We start from the raw sequence: 22,198 nt of genomic DNA on the forward strand, positions 1-22,198 counted from the left end.
TCCTTCCATTGTAGTTTCCATAGGCACTAAGCATAGAGTTCCGAGTCCATTGGAGAGGTGGCTGAGCATCATCAGCATGAACAGGCCTAAGATGGAATCCGCCTCTGTCTGTTTCCTCCTTCAGCCTGAACCATAGTTACTGTATTTTGATTTTTAATATGATCTTAAATATATCACTGTTAACTATTTTATACATAGGCAAATGTAATATGAGTACAGTACATTGAAATATTTTAAAATCTTTCATTTTTAAGGACAGAGTATCCTAGTGTTGGATATAATATTACAAGATAAGCATTCAAAAAGCAAAAAAGGCATATTGGTTGTCCTCAGAGTCAAATATTCCCAACTGGTCACTGATTTGAATTCAGAGTTATGAGCCCTTTATGGCATCAAATTATTTCTTCCTATAGTTCTCAATCCCAGCTGCACAGTGGGACTTCTCCCACCCACTAGACCCAATCCCAGCACAGCTAAACCAGCCTAACTGCAATTTCCAGAGTGATCATCGGACAAAGAGAAAACAAAGCTAAAGCACAGTTTATTTTTATCATTGGAGCAGTCTGCTCAGAATAGAGAGCAAAGTGCATATATCTGCATGGTCTCTTTATATCAGAGACACACAGGTTGAATTAGCAGGGACTGTTATAAAAGCTTTTGATTTTAGGCTCACAATCATCTGAGTAAGAAGAGAAGGCATCAATGGATCTGGCTGTGGTCCTGGTGCTCTGTCTCTCCTGTCTGCTTCTCCTCTCACTCTGGAAACAGCTCTGGGAAAGGGAAGCTCCCCCAGGACCCACTCCTCTCCCAATTTTTGGAAACGTCCTACAATTAGATATTATAAACATCAGCAAATCCTTAAACAATATAAGTAGGGTTTCTGCTTCTCCAGTGTCTTGCACACAGTAAGTTAAGCCCGATTATAAAACTAATGGGCCTTCCCTGGTGGCTCAGTGATAAAGAATCTGCCTGCCAAGTAGGAGATCCAGGTTTGATGCCTGGGTTGGGAAGATCCCCTGGAGAAAGAAACAATAACCCACTCCAGTATTCTTGCCAGGAAATCCTACATTTCGCTAGGGGCACACCGTCAAAATAGGTCTGCTGCTGCTGCTGCTAAGTCGCTTCAGTCGTGTCCGACTCTGTGCGACCCCATAGACGGCAGCCCACCGGGCTCCCCCGTCCCTGGGTTTCTCCAGGCAAGAACACTGGAGTGGGTTGCCATTTCCTTCTCCAATGCATGAAAGTGAAAATTGAAAGTGAAGTCGCTCAGTCGTGCCTGACTCTAAGTGACCCCATGGACTAGCCCTCCAGACTCCTCCATCCATGGGATTTTCCAGGCAAGAGTACTGGACTGGAGTGCCATTGCCTTCTCTGCAAAATAGGTCAGTGTGAAGCAAATTACTTCCTGTGATTTTGACACTTTTCTTGCCTTTCAGCTATGTCATTATCGTAAGTAGAGGAAAACAATAATATGTTTTGTGTGTGTTTAGCTCTTTGTATGGTAGAATCAAAGTAATGAAGTATTAAAAGTTGAGAGTGTTGCTTCCCTTCTTTGTTACACAAGCATTTGCTGTGATTTGGGGCTGAAGATAAATGAACTGAAATGTTTTGTGATTTGAGATTTTCTTCCTGAAGTCATATTCTATATAAGCCAGGTGTTTTGTTCAGATGATCAGGAAAACAGAACTTTTCTGAAAAAGGCCATTGTGCTTGATATAAGGAGTTGACTTGGGATCAGGACAAGCATGAGTGATTGAAAGAAAGAAGTCATCCATCAGGATTTTGCAGGCAGATGCCATCTATACCCTGTGAATGTTGCAAGATGAAAGATGTTGTTCTTCCATGAGATGCTGTATGTCCAGACACTGCCTCTATGATGTTATCTCTCTATAATAGTAATACCAGTGGATCTCAAACTGGGCTGGAAATTACCTGAATTTATTTTTTAAAATTACAGATTTCTAGTATTCATCACGGGGCTACAGAATCAGAATTCTAATGACTGCTGTCATTAGCTGATTCGGAAGCAGTCAGTTGGGTGTTGGTCCAAAGGTGGGGCTTCATTATTGCTATGTTTCTCCTCAAGGATCAGAATGTGAATAAGAAGAGATTCAGATTTGAATCCTGTATATATTGTAGCCCTGGGACACTGGACATGAAATAGAATTCCCTGACCTCAGTTTCCTTGTTTATAAGTGGGACAAATAAACCTGTTGAAAGTGCTGATATGAGGATTAATCATAATCTGTGTACTAGTTACTTGGGCTGTGGCCCAGCATCTCAGGTCATCCATCAGTGGGAAGTGTAACAATCTCTATCATACTTATGTATTAAATTCAGAAATATTTTAGGCTATATGGCAGAATAAAAACGTAATAATCAGATGATAATACATTCTACATCAGGCACAATGTATTATCAAATATTGAGTTCTGCTATTATATGTATCTCCATTCCCAGCTCTCAGAGGTGTACAGCCCTGTATTCACTGTGTACTTTGGCATGAAGCCCGTGGTGGTCTTACATGGATATGAAGCAGTGAAGGAAGCTCTGATTGATGTGGGAGAGGAATTTTCTGGAAGAGGCAGTTTCCCAGTGCTTGAAAGAGCTACTAAGGTTGATGGTAGGTGTGTATTTGCACATGTTCAGCATTGGTAATGGGTAGGGGTGGTCCATCTGTGAGCCTCCCAAGTTTTGGCTCACTTCTCCTTCCCTAGAACTTCCTTCCTAGTTTCTGCTTCCCTTCCTGGTAGGAATCATTTTCAGCACTGGAAGGAGATAGAAGGAGACCCGGTGCTTCACCCTCACAACCCTGCAGAATTTTGGGATGGGAAGAGGAGCACTGAGGACCATGTTCAAGAGGAAGCGCACTGCCTGGTGGAGGAGTTGAGAAAAACCAACGGTGGGTGATTCTGTGCTCTGTAACTCTGATCTTAGCAGTCTTCTCTCTCACTGGTGATGCCCTTGGCAACATTTCGGGGCAGCCACATCTTTCCTATGGGTGGTGGTTGCCAGTCTTCAGATGAAAGGGGAGAGGGTGTGAAGCACAGACAGCCAGGGGAGCTTTTGTGTATCTGTGATTGTCATGTGTGTCATAGGATTGTCCCATGATGGTACACACAGTGTGGGTATAAATGTGTTTTAATAATACTCTATCTTGCACTTTGTGTTCGATTCAGAAATCACAAAGGATAGTTCTGAGTCATTTCCTAAAAGATTTAGAGAACAATGTCTTTTCTATAGCAACTGGACAGGGTGGGAATGACCCTTATGGGTCATGAAACAGTGATATTTGTTTTCCCTTAATTGAACAGTTTTTATATGTACAGCCTCACAGACATGTCTGAGAGTCACTTCAGGGCCTAGGCCTATAATTCTGGCAAATAGTAACGACATCTAGGGGTTTTAATCATTTAGGTATATCTTATTGCAGTTCTCAATTATGACTTCTTTGTAAATGCAGCACTTTAAAAAATAACTTTACTGTATGTTTGCCTTTGGCAGTGAGCTTTTTCCATTGTAAGTTTTCTGTTTCTAGTTGTAGCCTTTCCCTTTTCCTTAGAAAAGTCTCTAGTATTTCTTGTAAAGCTGATTTGGTGGTGCTGAAATTGTTTTGCCTTTGCTTATCTGTGAAATTTTTGAGTCTTTATAAATCTGGTAGAGTATTCTTGGATGTAGGTTCTTTCTTTTCATCACATTAAAAAAAATTGAGTGTATCATGCCACTTTCTTCTAGCCTGCAGAATTTCTGTTGAAAAGTCAGCTGATAGTGCAATGAGGTTGGTGTAAGGTACAAGTACTAATACCAATCTTTGGAGAAGACAGAATTGATGATTTTATGAAGAGATTATGGGACTCGTCTCAGTAATCACAAATTTGATACAAGAGTTAGTACTTCAAGTCCACTTTTTTTTTTTTTTAACCAAAGAACATGCTGAGAGAAGACTTTTCTTTTGTAACATTGGAGTCTAAGGTAGTCATTAATCAAACTGGTTTCTCCTCTTATTTATAAGTACATGAGAAACAATGTACTAAAAATCAAAATGGAATGGCCCATCTCACACATCCACTATATTTGGAAATAACCATTATATTGTCATGCGTCTATTCCCAAGTATATTCTGGGGGTGACCATTCCCTTCTGCATGACCCTTCCAGTGTAGAAACATAAATGTTGGGCTTTGTTGTTCAGTTGCTAAGACATGCCTGACTCTGCAATCCCATGGACTATAGCATGCCAAGCTCCTGTGTCTTCCAATGTCTTCCAATTTCCTTGAATTCCTGTCCATTAAGTTGGTGTTGCTATCCAACCATCTCATCCTCTGACACTCATTCTCTTTTGCCTTCAGTCTTTTCCATCATCGGGGTCTTTTCCAATGAGAATATTGGGAGGCTGATTCTGTTATATCTTTTTATGAATTAGATGAGTGATTAGTTTTATCCAAGGCTGGAGCTACTGAGCTAACTGGAGAGAATGGTCTAAGACAGGAGCTGGTAAACTTTCTCTGTATTATTCCAGAGTGTAAGTATTTCAGAATTTGAAGCCCTGAAGTGTCTGATGCTTTTTGTACACTTTTGTACACTTCTGCTATTATAGCTTGGAAGCAGTCAAGGACATATTAAACAAACAAAAAGGGCTATATACAAGTCTTTATGGAAGCAAAAACTTAGATTGCATAGAATTCCCATGTATCACAAAATATTATTCTTCCTTGATTACATTCCATTTAAAATGCTTAGTCATTGTCTGTACAAAGGCTATATTTGTATATGGGTTGGTATTTGTTAGTATGTAAGACTGTCTAAAAGAATGTTTTGCAATGCTGTGAGATTGATTTGTGGGATTTTTTTTTCTTTTTAGTTTATATAAAGAACACTTTCCAGCACAAAGTCTGAAAGATTTACCCTTATCTATTTCGAAAACTTCAAAATTTAGTGCTTGCATTTAGATGATGGTCCATGCAGGTAATTTTTACTTATGATGCTGAGTAATGTTTATGCTTCCTTTATTTATCTATGAAATATGCAATTATTTGAGCAACATTTGATGAAAATACTGGATTTGTATCTTTTGTTGGCATTTTAAAGGAAGATTTTATGTATTTCTTATATAAATATATACAAGAGAATAATAAAGGGTTGTAGACATTTTATATGATAACCTTAGGGGATAGAAGATTTCCCCAAGTTTGCATTAATTATTTTTTAAAGATACAACATTAAAAACATGTTCATATGTATGTTATATGTGAATTTGGATATTTACTTGCTTTTGCAATGTTGAGAAATAATCAATAAACAATCTGTAAGAGGAACAGAAAAGAGTTTTATTTGAGCCAAACTGAGGACTATAGCCCAGAAGACAACCTCTCAGATAACTCTGAGGAACTGCTCTGGAGAGGTATGGTTTATCCACACAGTTGTATACCTTGTCAGAACAAAGAACATCAGGAAGCCAGAGATACATTCTTATAAGGTTTCAAAAAACCATTATCAACATATGCACAGCGAGTTGATATGGCCTTGGCACCTAAGAGAGGAGTCTTCTTGTTGCAAGAGTTTCAACATTGGCATCCCAGAAAGGAGGCATTTAATCTTTATTTTTAACATGGACATTCTTTATTTCTGTTCGATTCACATTTTCTTTAATAATTAATTAGTGTGTATGTTTGATAGGCCACACAGACAGTTTATTTAACCTAAAATTCAAGTTAAATCATGTTTAAGCTAAAATGACTTCCCCATACCTTAATGTGTAAAAATTTTCCACAAATATTCATTTATCAATCTATCCATCTACTCATTCACACTTCCCTACTTCAGTATGTATAGCTCAAAACAGTGATTTTTGTATACAGAGGAATAATAGCAGTTATACTTAAGAGTTATCAATGATAATGGACGGCCTATATTAAAAATTTCCCAGTTTTCATGGAATAAGCTTTGTACTTTTTTTTTTTTTTTTTTTTTGCAAATCAATGTCCAGCCCAGAAACAAGCCTATAGTTTGGTTATATTTTCCCTGTTCTCCATTTCTCTCCTGTTATCAGTCCTCTTTGTCCTATTTGCTTTCTTTTAGTACCTTTAACTTTGTAGAGTTCAGTTTAGTACTCACGTAAGATATTCCTCAGGCTGGTTTTATGTGATTGTTTTCTGGACATAGATTCCAATTACAACTTTAAGTATATGGGTGCTTTGTGTTTCTCACTGAAATTCACTGGGGAGGTGCAGGCACATATGTCAGTTATCCCATTATTGGTTATGCAGTGCTTTTACATTATAAAGTAGTATCTGCCAGATTACTCCATGACACAGGTCCTTTTTTGCACATTTAATTAATAAAAAATTGCATGGTACTGTGTGGTTTTGTATCATGCTTCTCAGTTGTTTAACCAATAGCTTTAGCATTAATAGATAAAACTTGGTTAAATTAATGATCCTATGTTGACATGATTATTCTAATTTTACCATTATTCCTGTGTTTCAAATCTGGGATTAATCTGTAATGAAGTCTAACACTGTATTTTTAAATAAAGACAAACAATCTTCTTGGCAATGGTAAACAATAATATTTGTTATTGTATTTACTTTATTATCATTGAATAGGTTGTTTTATGTTAGATCAAATGCCTATTTACAAAAGCCATACAAATAGATAATTTGAGACATTTCAAACATAGTAGAGACATAATCCACATATGAAATGAGTGAAAATTGAAATGATAAAAAAATAAGCTAATGGGGTCAGACACCAGTGTCCAAATGTGCTAAAAGCAGATTGGATTCATAAGTTCTAGGACCCATGTACTGAGTATTTCAGATGCCTTTGAAGTCCACTTTAGCAGCATCACTGCCATTAGTCTTAAACTTATCCTTGTTTATTACTTGTTCTGTCTGATTGAAAATGCCACTGCCCTTCTTTCAACCCAAGATTAGTCATCTATTGATTCTAAGATTGGACCACATGATTTTCAGCAGTTCTTCTAGCTCTGTGACTTCTTCATAGGTTAGTTTATCTTCATCTGTTCTTTCCAGGGCACAGATACATTAATATCACTGACTTCTGTGCTGCATGATGGCAAAGAATTCCCCAACCCAGAGGTATTTGACCCTGGCCACTTCCTGGATGAGAATGGCAACTTTAGGAAGAGCAACTATTTCATGGCTTTCTCAGCAGGTAACACAAATTAATTTTCTTCATTACTTTAGGGATTCCTTGGTGGCTCAGAGGATAAAGTGTCTACCTGCAATTTGGGAAACCCAGGTTTGATCCCTGGGTCGGGAAGATCCCCTGGAGAAGAAAATGGCAACCCACTCCAGTACTCTTGCCTAGAAAATTCCATGGATTGTGGAGCCTGGTGGGCTACAGTCCATGGGGTCACCGAGAGTCGGACACAACTGAGTGACTTCACTTCACTTCACTTCACTTCAGAGGACAAGGTGCCTTTGGGCATCCTTTGGAACTTCCATAGTACCCACTCTGGGCCTGGTCAAAATGTTCTTTGTCCATGTTGAGGTACAGCAATCCCAGTGCCCCTAAACCTTCCCTTTCCATGATACATCCTTATCGTTGGGTTAGATTACTGGAGCTTTGAAACAGTGACCCAGTTCTTTCAAATTCAGAAATAAAGTTTAAACTACATTCTGAAAATATAAGAGAAGTGCATCTTAGACTAAAGAAACTCTGTGTTATAAAACTTTAAATCTTCAAGGTTAACGTAAATTTGATATACTTACAGCAGAGAACAGAGGCTTTGAAGAATGAAAAGAAAGATATTGGACCATCACACTAGGAACAAAAATACAACCAATGTATGCATATTTCTAGAAAAAGTTGATGGAAACTTGAACATGTCAAATTGGAGTTATAATATACTTAATGAAGTATGCGATATAGTGCTGATACTCAGTAAATATCTGCTTAAAGAAGGATATCTGTTAAGATTAGGTGTTAGATGGATAGCATGTGTATCTATCCTTTGTCTACCTATGTCTCTAGCGATCTGCCTTCCATCCATCCATTCAAACATTCATCAAAAAGTTACTGCATGGTCTCTTTCTGACAGCCAGAAACAGAGTGTTCAAGGAATATGTACTCTCTATGTTTCTTATTTTCAGGAAAACGAATTTGTGTGGGAGAGGGCCTGGCCTGCATGGAGCTGTTTTTCTTCCTGACCACAATTTTGCAAAAATTTACCTTGAAATCTGTGGTTGACCCAAAGGACATTGACGCCACACCAGCTGTTACTGGGATAGCTACTATGCCGCCTCCTTACCAGCTTTGCTTCATTCCTGTGTGAAGAATGTTAGATCCTCCAGCTTCCTCAGTGATGTTGTCTTCAACTCCCTCTCCTCGGGGGCATCATTCACCAGTGTCCTGTTAATATTTCCCGAAAATACATTCTCTGACCTCTTCTCATTTGCTGCACAGTTTCACCACAGAAACACACCTGCTATTCTTCATATCCTGTAATATTTGTATTGGTCATCACATATCCTAATATGTATCTAATATTAACTAGTACTATGTACATAGTATCATGTAGTCAGTGCAAAGTAGAGCAAGATGATTAGTGTATGCCAATGAGACCTCTTTCTCCAGTGTATATTTCTAATAAAAAGCAGAATTTGATGAGCCACTTTTCAGGTTTTTCTTCTTTTGTGCATATTGCAAGTAAGAAAGGAAAAAAAAGGCAAAGATGTCATGCTGTTCCTTATAATGATATGCACAGAGAAGGACAGAGGGAAAGAGACCAGAAAATCTCCCTTGGATGCATGTTGTCTACAGTTATTTGAGGTTTGATTTTAAAAGTGAGAGATATTGTTTTCAAGAGCAGCTTCATATGTAGGGAATATTAAGATCAGTGATAGTGAGAATTCAGTTTAAAATAAGACATGCTGCTTCTGCTAAGTCGCTTCAGTTGTGTCCGACTCTGTGCGACCCCATAGACGGCAGCCCACCAGGCTCTCCCGTCCCTGGGATTCTCCAGGCAAGAACACTGGAGTGGGTTGCCATTTCCTTCTCCAGTGCATGAAAGTGAAAAGTGAAAGTGAAGTCACGCAGTCGTGTACTACTCTTCGCGACCACATGGACTACAGCCTACCAGGCTCCTCCGTCCATGGGATTTTCCAGGTAAGAGTACTGGAGTGGGGTGCCATTGCCTTCTCCGAAAATAAGACATAGTGAACCACAATTGACAATCAAAACAGAAATCATTGAGATTGTGTTCAAGAAATTACCTTAAACCAGTCTCCCTCCAAAGAGAGGACACAAATATCACAAGTTTTTATTTAAAGTAGGGCCGTCTCTTTGATGTCATGGATATTGAAAGCATAATAAAGGAAGTATTATGAGCAGCTCTATGTCAACCAACTTGATAAATTAATTGAAATGGGTCAATTCCTTAAGTATGCAATCTGCTGAAACTCACCCAAGAGGGTATATCATTAGTAACCTGCCATAATAGGAAACTCTGAACTTTCCTTCCCTCAGTGGCCACATTGATTCAGAGCAGCACATGGATCAATTCTCTTTGTAAAAAAATCCAGAACCTAGTTGAAATATTTCTCTACCTTAGTAGATGTGAATTTAGTTACACCAAAGCCAGAAAGAACAGCAGAAATGCACTCTCGCCATAACTATCAAACTCTTCAGTTCAGTTCAGTTGCTCAGTCATGTCCGACTCTTGGCAACCCCATGAACCACAGCATACCAGGCCTCCCTGTCCATCACCAACTCCCGGAGTTTACCCAAACTCATGTCCATTGAGTTGGTGATGCCATCCAACCATCTCATCCTCTATCATCCCCTTCTCCTCTTGCCCTCAATCCTTCCCAGCATCAGGGTCTTTCTTATGAACCTCTGCAAAGTGCTATATAATTGAGCATGAACCCCCACCCCCATCCCCAGCTCCCAGATTCTCTCTGAGGAGCAAAGGAGTTGGCATTCACATCTAGCCTTCCATTCACAAATTTGGGAGCAGTTTCATGAGGAACTGGCTTCTGTGTTGCTTATTTTAGAACACTGACAGGACTCAGCATACTCTTGATAATGGGCAATGAACAGAACAGAAGAAGTAGGCTGGACTAGCCAGCAAATTTTAGAGACCTTCACAATCTTTGAATGAACTGATTGGTGAGGTTCTCCTGCATGAGACTAGGCAATGAAGACAATGAGTGTGACTGTTTGTCTAAAGTCCAGAAAGCAAGTCAAGTCAAGGAAAATGAAATAACAGGAATTACATGATTTAAGTGAAAGATAATTCAAAACAATATTCATAAACATCATTACTCGGTTCATGAGAACAATAAAGAAATGAAGCAGAAATTTCAAGAAAAAAACAGACAATGTAAAGGCACCAAACAGGACATCATTAGAGGGTTCAGAACAGACTAGATCAGGCAGAAAAAATGGTCAGTTAACTCAAATATATGTCACTGGAAATTATTAAACCAGGAGAATGAGAAGAAAGAAGAGGAAAAAGAAAAGAAAGCCTAAAAGATGTATGGAACATTGTGAAATGACCAATATATTAAGAGTAGAAGTCCTAGAAGGGGGAGAGAGAAAGGGAAAGGACTAGAAAGCTTATTCAAAGTAACAATGGCAGAAAACTTCCTACATCTGAAAAGGAAGTGGATGGAAATATACTGGACTTATAAAAGAACCTCAGATAAAAAGAAATCTACACTGAGACACAATATAATCAAATTGTCAAAAGTAAATTATGAAAGAATTTTGAAAGCAGCAAGAGAAAGTGATTTGTCACAGACAAGGGCACCCTTTCAGTACTACTAGAAGATTGCAGAACCCTTCCAGAAGAGAATGAGCAAATAGATTCAAAGAAATGAAAGAAAAAAAAAAACCCACCAACCAGGAATCTATACTCATCAATACTGTCTTTAAAAAAATGAGATCTAAAACTTTACCCCCCAAACAAAGCTAAGAACATTCCTCACCACTCAAACTGCTTTACAAGAAATGCTAGGGGCTGTTATTCAATCTGCAATGAAAGCACCATAAGCAACAACATCACAGTATAAGGAGGGAAAGGACATTTTGTGAAGACCAAATATATAGAAAAATACAGAACAGTGTACTGCTGTGAGGTGGTGGTGTTATTTGCAAGTGATATCATTTTATATATAGAAACCCCCAGACTCAACAAAATACTCTCAGAGCTAATCAATGAATTAAGTAAAGTTGCAGGATATAAAATCAACAGAAGAAATAGTTGCATCTCTTTACACTAACAGTGAAACATCTGACAAAGAAATAGGGAAAATTATGTCATTCACAATGGCATAAAAACAATAACATACATAGGAATAAATTTAATAGTGGAAGTGAAAGATCTGTACAATCAGAAGTAAAAGACTTGGTTAGGAAAAAGTGAGGAAGACACAAAAGATATCTTGTGTTCATAGATCAGAAAGATGAAAATTGTTAAAATATCCATGACTATCTGAAGCTGTCTCATCTCAGTCCCTATCAAAATTCCAATTACATTTTCTACAGAAATAGGGAAGCCATGCTAAAATTTGTATGCAAGCAAAAACAGCCTACATGAAGTATGGGTTTGAGCAAATCCTGGGAGTTGGTGGTGGATGGGGAGGCCCGGTGTGCTGCAGTCCATGGGATTGTAAAGAGTTGGACATGACTGAGTGACTGAACTAACTAAAAAGAGCCTAAATAGCCAAAGCAATCCTGAGAAAGAAGAACAAAGTCAGAGGCATTCTACTTCCTGATCTCAAACTATACTATGAAGCTACTGGACCAGCAGAAAATATTGTTAAAATGTTCATACCACCCAAAGCAATCTCTGGATTTAATGCAATCCCTATCAAAATACCAGGCCTCCCTGGTGGCTCAGATGGTGGTAAAGTGTCTGTCTGCAATGCAGGACACATGGTGGGTTCGATCCCTGGGTTGGGAAGATCCTCTGGAGAAGGAAATGGCAACCCACTCCAGTACTCTTGCCAGAAAATTCCATGGACGGAGGAGCCTGGTAGGCTATAGTCCATGGGGTTGCAGAGTTGGACACAACTGAGTGACTTCACTTATCAAAATACCCTTGACATTTTTCACAAAACTGTAACAATCCTAAGCTTCATGTAGAACTATGAAAGACCATGAATTGCCAAAGTAGTCTTGAGACCTTCCCAGACTTCAAACCGTACTACAAGGCTACACTAATCAAAATAGCATGGTACTGGTGTAAGCACAGACAGAGCAATGGAACAGAATAGAGAGCTCAGAAATAAACTCAAGCACATGTGGTCAGTTAATCTATGACAAAGGAGGCAAGAGTTTACAAAAGTGAAAAGAAGGTCTTTTCAATAAGTGGTGCTGGAAAAACATGGTTCTACACATAAAAAATGAAATTAGAACATTTACTCATACTATAAACAAAAGAAACCTCAAATGGATGAAAGACCTAAATGTAAGATCAGAAACCATGAAACTTCTAGAAGAAAACATAGAACACTCTTTGACATAAATTGTAGCAATAATTTCTTTTTGATTGGTCTCTTAAGGCAAAAGAAATAAAAGCAAAAATAAACAAATGGAACTTAATTAAAATTAAAAACTTTGTACAGCAGAGGAAGTCAATAAAAGGGCAACCTTTAGAATAAGAGAACATATTTACAAATAATACATTTAATGGCATTAATCTCCAAAATACATAAACAACTCATGAAACTCAGTGTCAAGCAAACAACTCTATTAAAAATGGCAGAAGATATGAATAGACTTTTTTAAGAAAGACATATTGATGATTACTCCAGTTCCATTCTTCTTTCTCAAGATTGCTTTGGCTATTCGAGGTTTTTTGTATTTCCATACAAATTGTGAAATTATTTGTTCTAGCTCTGTGAAAAATACTGTTGGTAGCTTGATAGGGATTGCATTGAATCTATAGATTGCTTTAGGTAGTATACTCATTTTCACTATATTGATTCTTCCGATCCATGAACATGGTATATTTCTCCATCTATTAGTGTCCTCTTTGATTTCTTTCACCAGTGTTTTTATAGTTTTCTATATATAGGTCTTTAGTTTCTTTAGGTAGATATATTCCTAAGTATTTTATTCTTTTCGTTGCAATGGTGAATGGAATTGTTTCCTTAATTTCTCTTTCTATTTTCTCATTATTAGTGTATAGGAATGCAGGGAATTTCTGTGTGTTGATATTATATCCTGCAACTTTACTATATTCATTGATTAGCTCTAGTAATTTTCTGGTGGAGTCTTTAGGGTTTTCTGTGTAGAGGATGGCTGGTGCACGGGATGACCCAGAGGGATAGTATAGGGAGGGAGGTGGAAGGGAGGTTCAGGATAGGGAACACGTGTACACCTGTGGCGGATGCATGTTGATGTATGGCAAAACCAATACAATATTGTAAAGTAAAAAAATAATAATAATAATTAAAAATAAATAAATAAAATAAAATTAAAACATGAAACTAAAAATAAATAAATAAATATATCATGCCATTAAAAAAAAAAAAAAGGACATATTGATGACTACCAGGCACATGAAAAGATGTTCAACATTGCTAATCGTGAGAAAAATGCAAATCAAAACCACAGAAATCACTTCACACCTCAGAATGGCTGTCATCAAAAAGGCCACAAATAACAAATGTTGGAGAGGATGAGGAGAAAAGAGAACTCTTGTACACTGTTGGTGGGAATGTAAATTGGTGCAGGCACTGTAGAAAATAAGGAGTTGTCTCAAAAAACTAAAAATAGAACTACCATATGATCCAGCAATTCCACTCTTGGGTGTATAGCCAAGGAAAATGAAAACACTAATTCAAAGAGATACCTCCACTTCAATGTTCATAGCAGCATTACTTGCAAGTCAAGGAATTGAGTCAATTCTTAGGCAGGTTGATAAGAAGTCCAGGGTCCCCAGGGAAAGAGTGATCTGGAATTCTCAAGGAGGAGGAAAGGACAAACTTTTTTCCTCTACATTCCTTAGGATTATATAACAATAATGTATCCTGCTTGTGGACAGTTTCTGGAAAAAAAAACCTTCTGGATAATCCTGTTATCTTAAAATATAAATTATGGGAGTGGGTCTAGTAAGGTCTATACAACCTCCGGACATTCTTTTGATTCACTGTAATAACTAATTAAAAGTATATAATTCCATTGCTAACACTTTCTGCCCCCTTCTGATATCTATGTCAGAAGCTTTCTATATCTCTTTTATACTTTAACAAAACTTTATTATACAAAAGCTCTGAGTGATCAAGCCTCATCTCTGGCCCCGGATTGAATCCTTTTCCTCTGGAGGCCAAGAATCCCAGTGTCTTTTGTGGTTCAGCAAGAGCCTTTCAGTATGGAAGCAAGCCAAGTGTCCATCAACAGACAAATGGATAAAGAAGATGTGGTATAAACACAGTGGAATATTACTCAGCCATGAAAAGAATGCAATTCTGCCAATTGAAGCAAAGTGAATGTTCCTAGAGAATATTATGCCTACTTATATGAGAGAAAAATACTGTAAAATATTACTTATTTGTGAAATCTAAAAAAATTATACAAATGAGTATATATACACAGAAGAAACAGACTCAGAGATATAGAAAGCAAACTACTGGTTACCAAAGAGGAGAAGGAAGAGGAGTGGCAAGTTAAGGATATGATATTGTCACTCCTGCTGCTGCTAAGTCATTTCAGTCGTGTCTGACTCTGTGCGACCCCAGAGATGGCAGCCCACCAGGCTCCCCCGTCCCTGGGATTCTCCAGGTAAGAACACTGGAGTGGGTTGCCATTTCCTTCTCCAGTGCATGAAAGTGAAAAGTGAAAGTGAAGTCGCTCAGTAATGTCCGACTCCTAGCGACCCCATGGACTGCAGCCTACCAGGCTCCTCCATCCATGGGATTTTCCAGGCAAGAGTACTGGAGTGGGCTGCCATTGCCTTCTCCAGGATATGATATTAAATGATACTAACTACTCTGTATAAAATAGGTAAGCAATAAGACTATATTGTAAAGCACAGGCAGTTATGGAAATGATCTTTTAATAACATTCAATGGAATATAATTTGTAAAAATATTGAATCACTATGTTGTACACTTGAAAAATATAATATTGAAATTCACTATATGCTTCAATTAAAAATAAATTCTATTATTAAAAAGAATAATCCAAATCCACAATTCTAGTCAGCCTGAAGTTTGTATTACTTTATGATAGTGGAGAGCTTAATGCTGATGCTCTCCTGATCATTTGGACAGCAACAAGAATGCTACTGATATGTGATGTCACTAAACTGGGAGTTGGGAAACTAGTATTCTAACCCGAGGCCTTGTACTAATGCAGTGAGGACTCCTTATCCACTGTCACTAAATTGCTGATGGGAAGAAAGAAAGATTGGACTAACTGATCTCAGAGATTCCTTCAATCTTCAAATTATCTTTGACTCTTTCACTCTATAAAAAGCAGTGAGCTTTAACAGTAGGAAAATGGATCAAAGCAGACACACTCATCTCTCAAGGAATAAAAGGGCAGCTCTAAAGAAAGTGACCAAATTGATTTCATCCACAATAATCTGTTCAGTTCTTTTAGAATTTTAGAATTTAGAGCTACTTAAGTTAGGCAGTGAATTACTGCTTCTCTTTGTTGTAAATAAGAGCTACTCTGAGTGTTAGACTCAATCAAGTTTATAGGTTACAAAACTAAACTTTTCTGACACCCATTTTAGTCAACCAGTTTAGTAATTATTAACCAAATAAATATATTTGGAAATTTATTGACTGGGATGAGTCACAAAATATTGAATCAAGGTTCATACTCAGTATGTGGTGACCCTGGTGAACTGAATGGTTGCTTGTGGGGAAACAGTGGCTGACTTTATTTTTCTGGGCTCCAAAATCACTGCAGATGGTGATTGCAGCCATGAAATTAAAAGATGCTTGCTCCTTGGAAGGAAAGTTATGACCAACTTAGCATATTAAAAAGCAGAGACATTACTTTGTCAACAAAGGTCCGTCTAGTCAAAGCTATGGTTTTTCTGTCCTTGTCAGGCAAAGGTAATTGAAAGAGTAAAGATATATCATCGGTGTGAAAATCTTCTCTTACATGGTGAATAAAACATGAATCTATGCAAACATGAGGGATAAAACATTTTGTAATTAGTTCTTGACAAAAATTTATTTCTCCCTACTAAAAGATCTTAGAAATAACTGCACTAATCAATTTAAACATATATGATATCTTTGTAGAACATGTGATTGTAAAACACTGCCATTAGTGATCTAGTGATGTTTATCCTTCCAGTGATATTTAGATCTTCATGACCCTAATTCTCATCTCCTGTTTGGGTCTGTGTGTACTGGTGGTTCAGTGCTGCGGGTCTGTTTAATGAAGTCCATGCCTCTGATCCTCCAATGAATCCACACTGTTGTTCTGGGTAAAATCTCTCTTCCTTGCTCTTGATGACAAACTGAAATTATAATGGAGTAATCATAGTTCAGACATACAAAAATGAAGTCAGGAGGCTATTGAGGATCTAGTCTCAAGCTTATCTTTGCACCTCTGAGAACTTGATTTTTCTTTGACCTGTACGAGACCCAAGGACAGGATAAGCCCTACTCAGAGCAACACCTGACAGTTGCAGTGTTATGTTCTCAAGGTCTCCCCTTTTAACAGTGCAACAATTTTGGACCCCAACCATTGCTTACTTAACAGGGACTCTTACTTGCCATCTCCAACTATGATTCTTGACAATTCACAGAATGTTGTGAGTTTTGCCTTTATAAGCCTCTACCTTTTTGTAGTCTAGTGAAAATTGATTCAGTTGCTTAATGAATCTATGTCTCTTGGGCTGCAGTCCAACAACTGCCATGTCTTAATTGCAATGTCCTGATTCTTATATCAATCAGGTCTTCATTTTCTAAAGTTTTGGTTTGCTACTGTACAAACTTTATCACATTGTTGTTGTTTAGTTGCTCAGTTCAGTTCAGTTCAGTCGCTCAGTCATGTCTAATTCTTTGCGACCCAATGAATTGCAGCACGCCAGGCCTCCCTGTCCATCACCAACTCCCAGAGTTCACCCAAACTCATGTCCATCGAGTCGATGATGCCATCCAGCCATCTAATCTTCTGTCGTCCCCTTCTCCTCCTGCCCCCAATCTATCCCAGCATCAAAGTCTTTTCCAATGAGTCAACTCTTCGCATGAGGTGGCCAAAGTATTGGAGTTTCAGCTTCAGCATGAGTCCTTCCAAAGAACACCCAGGACTGAACTCCTTTAGGATGGACTGGTTGGATCTCCTTGCAGTCCAAGGGACTTTCAAGAGCCTTCTCTAACACCACAGTTCAAAAGCATCAATTCTTTGGCGCTCAGCTTTCTTCACAGTCCAAATTTCACACCCATACATGACCACTGGAAAAACCATAGCCTTGACTAGACAGACCTTTTTTTGCAAGGTAATGTTTCTGCTTTTCAATATGCTATCTAGCTTGGTCATAACTTTCCTTCCAAGGAGTAAGCATCTTTTAATTTCATGGCTGCAGTCACCATCTGAAGTGATTTCTGGAGCCCCAGAAAATAACATCTGACACTGTTTCCACCGTTTTCCCATCTATATCCCATGAAGTGATGGGACTGGATGCCATGATCTTAGTTTTCTGAATGTTGAGCTTTAAGCCAACTTTTTCACTCTCCTCTTTCACTGTCATCAAGAGGGTTTTTAGTTCCTCTTAACTTTCTGCCATAAGGGTGGTGTCATCTGCATATCTGAGGTTATTTATATTTCTCCCGGCAATCGTGATTCCAGCTTGTGCTTCTCTTACATATATATAAAATGCAAGTATTTTCTCTCAACATATAGATTGTCATTTCAGATCTTTGATTATGTCTTTTTATACACAAATATTTTTACTTTGGTACACAACAACATTTTTTACTTTGATGAAGTCCAGCATATGTATCAGACAAATACATATATAAGACAAATATATACACATATATTTGTAACTTTGGTGTCAAATCTAAGGATATGTTGCCAAATCTGTGTTTGTGAAGATTTACCACTTTTTCTTCTAAGAGTTTTATACATTTAGCTCTTACATTAAAGTTTTCATCTATTCTGGGTTACATTTTGTGTATGAAGTGAGGCAGACTCTAACTTCACTCCTTTCCTTGAGGTTACCTGGTTGTTTCAGCACCATTTCACAGGTAGTAACGAAATAATTCTGATTCTTCCCTTCCATTCCTTGTATCAGGCTATCATTCTTCCCACTTTTATATAAGCGTATATGTTTGCATGACATTTTCATAAGAATTATCCAATTAAATTCATTGTTATTAATTTGAACAAACTTTTAGCTTTGAAATCAATTAAGAATAAAGAAAATAACATTTTTTAATCTTCACTCATTCTTTGTAGCTCCTCATTTATATAGATGCGTTTCTCACCTATGTGGTTTTCCTTCTCTCTGAACAATTCTTTTAACAGTTCTTGCAAGGCAATTTTATTGGCAACAAATTCTCTCAATTTTTGCTTCTCAGGCTTTTTTCCCTCCAAGAAAGTCTTCATTTCTCTTTCCCTAATGAAGCGTCATTTTGCAGGGTTCACAGTCTTTTTTTTTTTATTTTTTAAACTTTACATAATTGTATTTGTTTTGCCAAATATCAAAATGAATCCGCCACAGGTATACATGTGTTCCCCATCCTGAAGGTTCACAGTCTTGGATGATGATTTCTTTCTCTTTATGCTTTCAATATTTCACCCCATTGTCCTTTTGCTTCTGAGGTATGCAAAGAGAAGTTGGAATGATTCTTCTTATTGTTCTTTAATAAGTAAGATGCTCTTTTCCTCTTTTTCTCAGAATTTTAAATTTATTTATTTATTTCGGTAATTTGAAAACATATGCCTAGGTGCAGGAGCTTTTTGATTATGTTTTGCTTTTTTGATATATATTTTATGTTCCTTAAATTTTCTTAATTGGTGGTTTAGTATGTGATATTAATTTGGGGGAAATTCTCAGTCATTATTGTTTCAAATATTTCTTCTGTTCCTTTATCTCTTTTTTCTCTGTCTCCAATCACAAATATGTTACACATTTTGAACTTGTCTCATAGTCCTTGGATATGCTTTTTTTTCCTCTTTTTAAAAAGTCTTTGGTCTCTTTTTGTTGAGATTTCCTCAAGATGGAGATTCTTTCTTCAGCTGTGTCCAGTTTACTGAGAAGCCCATCAAAGGCTTTCTTTATTTCTGTTACTGTGTGTTGATCTCTAGCATTTCTTTTTGATTTGTTCTTAGGATTTCTATCTCTCTCCTTACAGTCCTCATCTGTTCTTGCATGGTTTCTACTTTATCCATTAATTCCATGAGCAGAGGAATATAATTTTATGTTCTAGTCTGATAATTCCACATCCCTGTCATGTCTGGTTTTGATGCTTGCTCTGTCAAATTCTGGTTTTTGCCTTTTGGTATGCCTTGTAATTTCTTGTGGAATGGTGAACATGATGTGCTTGGTGGAAGGAACTGTTACAAATAGTCATTTAATAATGTGATGATGACATGTGGGAGGAGGGGAAACATTCTATAGTCCTATGAATTGGTCTCATACATTAAACGAAACTTTGCCTCTGGACTGTGAGCTTTACATGTGTTTTTCTCCTTCCTTAGGTGGGAGAGGATAGGTATAGTAGACTAGAGTTGAATATTTTTCTTCCCTCACATGGAATGCTAGAGCTGACTGGATTGAGTATTTCCCTTTCCTTCAGTCAGTTCAGTTCAGTCACTCAGTAATGTCCAACTCTTTGCGACCCCATGAATTGCAGCACGCCAGGCCTCCCTGTCCATCACCAACTCCCGGAGTTCACCCAGACTCACGTCCATCGAGTCAGTGATGCCATCCAGCCATCTCATCCTTTGTCGTCCCCTTCTCCTCCTGCACCCAATCCCTCCCAGCATCAGAGTCTTTTCCAATGAGTCAACTCTTCACATGAGGTGGCCAAAGTACTGGAGTTTCAGCTTTAGCATCATTCTTTGCAAAGAAATCCCAGGGCTGATCTTCAGAATGGACTGGTTGGATCTCCTTGAAGTCCAAGGGACTCTCAAGAGTCTTCTCCAACACCACAGTTCAAAAGCATTAATTCTTCGGCGCTCAGCTTTCTTCACAGTCCAACACTCACATCCATACATTCAGTCAGTTAGGCTCTGATAATACCCCAGCAGGTGAGGCTATTGATTAGCTAGTTTCTGTTGAGGGCAAGGCTTGTTAAGAATAGGGTGCTCTGATGTTTGGGGCTGGTGCACTGGGATGACCCAGAGGGATGGTACGGGGAGGGAGGTGGGAGGAGGGTTCAGGATTGGGAACATGTGTACACCCGTGGCAGATTCATGTTGATGTATGGCAAAACCAATACAATATTGTAAAGTAACTAGCCTCCAATTAAAATAAATAAATTTAAAAAAAAGTTGGCAAATTAGAGATCACATCAGGGGAAAAAAAAAAAAAAAACAGAAAGAAAAACACCAATACAGTATACTAACACATATATATGGAATTTAGAAAGATGGTAACGATAACCCTATATGGGAGACAGCAAAAGGACACAGATGTATAGAACAGTCTTTTGGACTCTGTGGGAGAGGGAGAGGGTGGGATGATTTGGGAGAATGGCATTGAAACATGTATAATATCATATATGAAACGAGTCTCCGGTCCAGGTTTGATGCATGATACTGGATGCTCGGGGCTGGTGCACTGGGATGACCCAGAGGGATGGTATGGGGAGGGAGGTGGGAGGGGGGTTCAGGATGGGGAACACGTATATACCTGTGGCAGATTCATGTTGATGTATGGCAAAACCAATACAATATTGTAAAGTAATTAACCTCCAATTAAAATAAATAAATTTATATTTAAAAAAATAAACTACTGCAGACCTTAGTGTCTGAATGCCCAAAATAAATAAATAAATAAATAAATAAAAACACTTCTTTTACCCTTCCCCTGCTGGAAGCATAAAGGATTTTTTTTCTCCAGTTGTACTTTGAGAACTTGTTAAAACTCCTAGAGATAAATCTCAATAAAATTTGATGGCCCCTGGAAGACGGGGTCACCCTGTCTCTCAAAGTTGTTCATGCTAACCCTTGAGTGATTTCTCTATTACAATTCAGATTTTTCCTTCCCTGATACTTGTTCTCATGGTTCTTTTCACTCACTGAAGCTCCTTTTGGTAATACTCCCTGTATTCCCCTGTCAACCTCTCCAATCTAGGGGGCATTGGTGTTCCCTTTGTGCTCAACACTCTTAAGAGTCTTTGAAAAGTTTATTTTTTAGTCTGCTCAGCTTTTTAATTGTTTTTAGGAATGGAGTTGAAGCTTCCAATGTCTTTACATGTAGAACTATCAGATTTCTTTTTCTACATTTATAAATTTGTGAATTTTTCATTTTTCATTCTGCTACTGATGTTTAGGGGATTCTCAGGTGGCTCAGACCATAAAGAGTCTGCCTGCAATGCAGGAGACCCGGGTTCAATTCCTGGGTCAGGAAGATTCCCCTAGAGAAAGAAATGCAACCCACTCCATTATTCTTGCCTGGAGAATCCCACGGGCAGAGGAATTTGGTGGGCCATGGGGTCACAAAGAGTCAGACATGACTTCATTTTCTTTCTTTCTTCTATTAATGTTTAGCCTCATTTTACTGTGGTCAGAGAAGATAAGTTGTATCATTTTTAAAATCTTTTTGAGTTTGTTGAGAATTGTTTATGATCTAACATGTGGAGAATGTTGTATGTACACTGGAGAAGCATGTATATTCTGCTGTTGTTGAGTGAAGTTTTCCTTCAATGTCTGTGAGTATAGTTGATCCTAGTGTTGTTCAAGTTTTTATGTTTGCTCATCAATCTTTTGTCTAGTAGTACTATCCATTATTGAAAGTTGGATTTTGAAGTCTTGCATGATTAGTGTAGAACTCTGCATTTATCCTATTGGGTCTTTCAATGTTTGCTTCATATATTTTGGGGGCTCTGTTGCTTGATGAATACATGTTTATAATTATATAACTTCTTGATTAATTCACCTTTCTTAGTGCAGTATAAAACATCCGATTCTTCTTTTTTCTCTTTAAACTATTTTTGATAATTTTTTTCTAATATTAATATAGCCAGTCTAGCTTTATTTGGCTATTCATAGCTTACAAAATCTCTTTCCTTCTTTCTCATTCAATA

General features: G+C 37.8%; 1 pseudogene; it reads left to right on the plus strand.

Annotated features, from left to right (window-relative positions):
• The first annotated feature begins 702 nt into the window (after positions 1-702).
• LOC129637098 (cytochrome P450 2C26-like) overlaps positions 703-22,198 on the plus strand; it is a 37,086-nt pseudogene continuing 15,590 nt past the window's right edge.

The sequence above is a fragment of the Bubalus kerabau genome, chromosome 22, assembly GCF_029407905.1.
Source record: "Bubalus kerabau isolate K-KA32 ecotype Philippines breed swamp buffalo chromosome 22, PCC_UOA_SB_1v2, whole genome shotgun sequence".
In the NCBI taxonomy this organism is placed as follows: domain Eukaryota; kingdom Metazoa; phylum Chordata; class Mammalia; order Artiodactyla; family Bovidae; genus Bubalus; species Bubalus kerabau.